Source organism: Sparus aurata, chromosome 20 (assembly GCF_900880675.1).
Source record: "Sparus aurata chromosome 20, fSpaAur1.1, whole genome shotgun sequence".
Classification (NCBI taxonomy): Eukaryota; Metazoa; Chordata; class Actinopteri; order Spariformes; family Sparidae; genus Sparus; species Sparus aurata.
Window position 1 is genome coordinate 28,379,338 of NC_044206.1, and position 6,903 is coordinate 28,386,240.

Genomic DNA, 6,903 nt, shown 5'->3' on the forward strand with positions numbered 1-6,903 from the left:
CACCTCTAGCTACTAGCTAAGCCAGTAGCTATTAGCTACAGCCAGTCAAACGACAGCATGGTGTTACACCATTCCTGTTCGGCTGCCAGACCGTGGTCGGGAAGCACAGGGAGATGATTTCCTCCAGAGTCGAAGTTTGTGTTTATCTTAGGGGTGAACCCCTTTCACGTGTTAAGCTGGTCGGGAAATAATACCAGGGAGCTTTGCTGTATCTGGAGGAGGCGTCGCCTTTATTCACAGCCAAACTGCAGCCTATATTGTACACTTTATTGCCGTCGCTACTACTGTTACTCCTTTCGCTTCTCCTTCCTCTCCCATTCAGTCAGGCACGCACGCTCTCTCTCTCTCGCTCGCCCACTCACACCTTACGCACCTTACGCACACACACCTCACGCACCGCCCTAATCCTGAAAGGGGCTATGCCACTCTTACAACAATGGCAACTGCAGACGCAGGAGACCCATCGATAGAACTTGAACCCCCTCCTTTTTCACTGAAGTCTCAGGTGTGGAAGTATTTTGGATTTCCAGTGAGTTATATTGAAAACGTTTGCGTTGTCGCCAAAAAAGCCACAGTTTGTAAGCTCTGCAGAAACTAGATGGCAGGTTATTTTGTTTAAGTTTCCAATTGACTGAAGATATAAGTTATTGTTACATTATGTTGTTTATAAATGTTTTAAATTTGACAATATAGTGTGGTACAATGCGAACAAAGGTCAGATATTATATTGCATAACAGTCTAGTCTAAAATGGCATAGCAACCTGTGCAAAAATAAATGTAAAAATCGAGAATCGAATCGAACCGTGACCTTAGAATCAAAATGTAATCGAATCGAGGATTTGGAGAATCGTGACACCCCTACAGGTCAGAGGTTAATAGGTCAACCTACAGACCCTGGATGTTGATAACAGCTAACCCTGGACTCAGAGGGGAATAGGACTAGCGTATCATAACAAAATATTGGTGAAATGAACGAGTTTCTCTGCAGATAATGTGTTATTTAGAGGCTGCATTCTGCTACCCTGTAGACTCCATTATAAGGATATACGCGGCTCTCGGCTGGATCTAATTTCGTCGGAACAACTTGTAATGACACCAAAGTTATCTGGGTGGGTAAATGATTGTATTTTATGCTAGAAATAAGGTCCAGATTGTAAAAAACGGTAAATCCCGTTTACAGGAATGCTTGCATTGTGTGTTTTCTTCATATGGCATTGCAATAGCCTGTTTAAAGGGATCATATCGTAAACAACTAATCAATACTGTATGCTTTAGACAAAGGAGTGATAATAATAGTATAAGCCTATTATCACTCCTTTATCTATTTAGCATACAGTATTTACAGTATACAGTAAATGCTTTGAATTTCTTAGATATAACTGTGCAGTATTCTTAGCAGACCAGATCGCAGCAGATGATGGAAGGCTCATCACAACGAGGCTTTAATTTTCAAGGGACTTGAAACTTGATTTGGACTTGTGACCAAAGACTTGAGTGAGACAGACAAGAGAGAGAGAGTGTGTTAGTAACAAAGGAGAGTGTGTAATGACCTTCATATCTTTCAAGGATTCTTAAAGTCATTCAGATCCGATAGGAATCGCAGCAGTTTTGGGGGGGACATTGTACTGTTTGCACCTTTTTTTTCAGCCTTCGACCCTCTTTCGGGGTTGATACCCAGCAGGCTCCTGTGGCAAACACAAAATGTATCATGTCACTTGGTATTGCAACATTAAGTACAGTACAGTACACGATAAAATGGGCATTGCCAAAACATACCTCTGGATGAACTCTAGTGTCAGGGCTGCTTCCTTCAGATATTTTATGTTAAGTACATAAAAGAGGCTGAACATACAGCTGAACTCCACCAGACGACAGCTAATGTGCTTGTTAAAAGTAACTTGATCCACTGCCAGCTTGTACTGTCGTTCATCTGCAAAATACAATACAAAAAGACAACACACATTTTATGTGCAGAAATGCATGTCACTATAAACTGAATTTGAAAAACTTATATTGCTTAATTTGAATGACATGAAGCTAATTTGAATTGCCATAACTGAATAAGGTTTCAGAGCAAATGAATTCTGTTTCAAAATTATGCTATTCAGATTAATTTTTCCAAATGCAGTTATTGCAGTTCACCAATTCAAATTAAAATTACGTGATTCACATTCAGTTTTTTGATATAAGTATTCAAGATGAGCAATGAAATAAACAGCCTATACAACACCTATACTGTAAACATACTTACCCATTATGATGATACACGGTGTGTTTGGCAGCTCTCCTAAGGCATCCTGTTGTAAGTGAAGACAGAATGGTCATAGGGTAAATAAACACTGATAGGCCATACTTTGTGCAGTGCATACTGGATTCTATAGAGATACTGTCGAACCACATCAAGATTCTTTTAAAGGTAGGGTTGGCGATCCTGGAAAAACGGTACTAGCAGGCTACATTTTGAAAATATACAAGTCAAAAGTCCCAGCCCCTTTCCTCAGACTTCTCTCTGAACTCATGCCTTTCCCGTTTGTGGATGTAGGTGAAGACTCTGGTCATGCACACGGGACATTTAATTAATAGCCAGGTCTCATATAATAGCCTGGGCTTTGTGTACACAAACAAATAAAGGCCGGAACTAAGTAACCCGCTACAAACTGGGTTAAATAAAAGGAAAAAGGATAAAGAAAAACAACTCAGTCCTGGAACAAACTGATGGGGATTTGATCAGAAACTCCTTCAACTTGTGTGGACTGTCTGTTAAGACTTACGGGAGTGAAGCTAACCTCATCCTCTGCTTCAGAGAGGGACAGCCTTGCACTGTCGGACCTGGGTCTCTGCTCCATGTCCAGAGACAGAGACAGAGACAGACCAGCGCACGTTGTGACAATCTTCTGAATTGACTCGAATGGCAGTGAAGCGCTACGGCGCAATGGAGACAGAGACCCAGGTCTGACAGCGCAGCAAGAGAACTGCATGTGACGAGGATGGAGATGAGCTACTGAATGAGGAGGGATTTAGAAATAAAAGCCTCCCTGCCGTCTTCTTGTGGTCATAGATGACATAGCGTATTTTTGATATACAAGTCGCTTCTAAATATAGGTCGCTAGGCCAGCAAAACTACTAAAAAAAGCGCGACTTATAGTCCGGAAAATATGGCAACGTTAGTGTTCCTTTACAACACTGACGTATTTTTTTCTTGTTTAAGGCTGCTATGTTATTTCACTTAACGTTAGCTGAGGCTGCACATTCCTTACCCGTCTGCTCCGGTGAAATAAAGCCATATTTCCGCGGTCAATAGGTCAAAAAAAAAGAGAAAACGTAATCTGTCAACAACGGGACAACAGGCAGCTAACAGACCAACCTAGCTAAAGCTAGAGTAGCTAGCTAGTCGCGAGACCATAGTAAAATACATAAGCGAACGTTAACTCTGATCTACTAACATTAACGTTTATATAATAGCCTATGTATTTAATATTTTACCGAGAAAGAGTCTCTTTGAAAGTTCAATCTATTGGCTTACCTTGAAGTGAAGTGAAGAGGGCCGAGCGAGACCTTGACGGACCTGCGTTGACAGACGCACAGGGAGTGAGGAGGGGGTTGAGTTATGACGTCACGTGCGGTTAACAGAAAATACTGTAAATTATACTGTAAACTCACAGATGACCAACTGACGAGCGATCTTTATCACGACAGACAGGCTCATATACAAAGCGGCTGTTTCTAATCTTGCAAACAATTAATTCATTTCTCAGTTTCTAAATTTAAAATAATCAAACCAAGTGTTTTAATTTACAATAGAGTATAACTAACGTTAGACTAACGTAGTCTAACGTTGCGAGCTACCGTTAGTACTAGCAAACATTAACGTGATATCTGAGCCGTATTTTGACTATTCCAGAATATAACTTTTCCAACTCCTTTAGACCTACTGTTAATAAAACAGTTGCTTTATTATTGATTTATTTATACTGTATTGTTAATTAATAAATGTTTTCCTTACCACAAATGAAATGCAGACACTTGCAAACAATGACCGCCAAGAGAGGTTGGTTGGGAGTTCAAAATCCCATAATGCAATTCGGGATGTGAATTTACAGAAATAAACCTGTGAATCCCATTTATGGACAATATCTGTTAAAATGTACAATCATTCAACTGTTAATACACAGATTTTTCTTACAGTGTAGAATCAGGGTTAGGGGTTAGGGGTTAGGGTTAGGGGTTAGGTGAGGGGACAGAGCCGGGCACCACCAAGTGGTCGCCCAGAATGCACGGTCCTTCACATGGCTGACCAGCCCCAATCCTCATCATCATCCACTTGTTTGTGTTATTTCGCGGTGTATTTAGATAATAATTTTTATAATTTCTAGTTGTGTTTATATATCTTAAATTAAAGTTTATATCAAGTATTATTTTTACCGCTTCTTATGCTTTTTTTGTTGTTTTTATTTTTCCATTTTTTTGGTCTTTTTTATTTTTTATGGTTTGGCGTTACGTTGTTTCTATAATTCCCTCCCATGTTTGTTTTTTGGTTAACCTTTTGTTTTTCTATGTTTCCTGCAGGTGGCGCGCGCGACGTTTCGTCCGACTAGGACTTCTTCAGGCTTTGGCCATCCTGCAGGTGAGTCCCATCAATGCTGGGGAGATGTTGCTCCTCCAAAGCTTCCTGCCAAACTGAATTCTTCTTGCTCTCTGTCTCCCTTTTATACTCTACCATGAACTCTTTTCTGTTGTTACGTATACCATGAATTTACTTGTGTTTGTTTTTAACTGTGATAGTTTTTAGCTTATTTATATAACTTATTTGTATTTTAACTAGTTTGTTTTTCACGCATTTATGCTGTAACTTATTTGTTTTTAAACCAATTTGTTTTGTATGAATTTATTGTGTCTTTAATGTATTTATTCTGTAACGTATTTGTCTTCTCTGTAATGTATTTGTTCTGAACTTGTTTTTAATCGAATAAAGTATATTGTATTCCCCTATGAATTTGTCTATCAATTGTATTTATTATAATGAATTTATTTATCCTATTATCCTTCTTCCTTTACCCTTTTCATTTCCTTTCCCATTACCTGTCTTCCATCCTTTATCCTTAACCGGTCCCTAAACTTTCGTACCACGTGTATCTTACTTTGCCTTCATTTGTTTTGTTTGTTGGCTATACACGGTATCTAATACGACCTCTTGAGTCAATTTACGGGCTAAGGTCAGGGTTTGGAGTCAGGGTTAGGTTAGGGAACTAAATTAGGCTGTAGATTTGGGATTAGGGGTAGGGCCACAAATGGGGCTAGACTAATATAGATTTAATTTAGGGGAAAGGTTGGGTTTAGGGCCAAATTTCAATTAGGTTGGGGTTAGAGTAAGGGGCAGGGTGATCTTAACTTAGGCTTAGTAATGGGGAAGAGTACTGACCAGACCATGGAGGCACTGGCGAGTTAGGTGAGGGGACAGAGCCGGGCACCACCAAGTGGTCGCCCAGAATGCACGGTCCTTCACATGGCTGACCAGCCCCAATCCTCATCATCATCCACTTGTTTGTGTTATTTCGCGGTGTATTTAGATAATAATTTTTATAATTTCTAGTTGTGTTTATATATCTTAAATTAAAGTTTATATCAAGTATTATTTTTACCGCTTCTTATGCTTTTTTTGTTGTTTTTATTTTTCCATTTTTTTGGTCTTTTTTATTTTTTATGGTTTGGCGTTACGTTGTTTCTATAATTCCCTCCCATGTTTGTTTTTTGGTTAACCTTTTGTTTTTCTATGTTTCCTGCAGGTGGCGCGCGCGACGTTTCGTCCGACTAGGACTTCTTCAGGCTTTGGCCATCCTGCAGGTGAGTCCCATCAATGCTGGGGAGATGTTGCTCCTCCAAAGCTTCCTGCCAAACTGAATTCTTCTTGCTCTCTGTCTCCCTTTTATACTCTACCATGAACTCTTTTCTGTTGTTACGTATACCATGAATTTACTTGTGTTTGTTTTTAACTGTGATAGTTTTTAGCTTATTTATATAACTTATTTGTATTTTAACTAGTTTGTTTTTCACGCATTTATGCTGTAACTTATTTGTTTTTAAACCAATTTGTTTTGTATGAATTTATTGTGTCTTTAATGTATTTATTCTGTAACGTATTTGTCTTCTCTGTAATGTATTTGTTCTGAACTTGTTTTTAATCGAATAAAGTATATTGTATTCCCCTATGAATTTGTCTATCAATTGTATTTATTATAATGAATTTATTTATCCTATTATCCTTCTTCCTTTACCCTTTTCATTTCCTTTCCCATTACCTGTCTTCCATCCTTTATCCTTAACCGGTCCCTAAACTTTCGTACCACGTGTATCTTACTTTGCCTTCATTTGTTTTGTTTGTTGGCTATACACGGTATCTAATACGACCTCTTGAGTCAATTTACGGGCTAAGGTCAGGGTTTGGAGTCAGGGTTAGGTTAGGGAACTAAATTAGGCTGTAGATTTGGGATTAGGGGTAGGGCCACAAATGGGGCTAGACTAATATAGATTTAATTTAGGGGAAAGGTTGGGTTTAGGGCCAAATTTCAATTAGGTTGGGGTTAGAGTAAGGGGCAGGGTGATCTTAACTTAGGCTTAGTAATGGGGAAGAGTACTGACCAGACCATGGAGGCACTGGCGAGTTAGGTGAGGGGACAGAGCCGGGCACCACCAAGTGGTCGCCCAGAATGCACGGTCCTTCACATGGCTGACCAGCCCCAATCCTCATCATCATCCACTTGTTTGTGTTATTTCGCGGTGTATTTAGATAATAATTTTTATAATTTCTAGTTGTGTTTATATATCTTAAATTAAAGTTTATATCAAGTATTATTTTTACCGCTTCTTATGCTTTTTTGTTGTTTTTATTTTTCCATTTTTTTGGT

General features: G+C 39.1%; 1 long non-coding RNA gene across 1 annotated transcript; it reads left to right on the plus strand.

The window, feature by feature from the left end:
• Nucleotides 1–4,240: 4,240 nt before the first annotated feature.
• Nucleotides 4,241–6,851, plus strand: LOC115570876 (uncharacterized). The gene is made up of 3 exons (XR_003981829.1): nt 4,241–4,625; nt 4,784–5,842; nt 6,001–6,851. It is a non-coding gene; the product is annotated as an uncharacterized LOC115570876 (long non-coding RNA).
• Nucleotides 6,852–6,903: the final 52 nt, after the last annotated feature.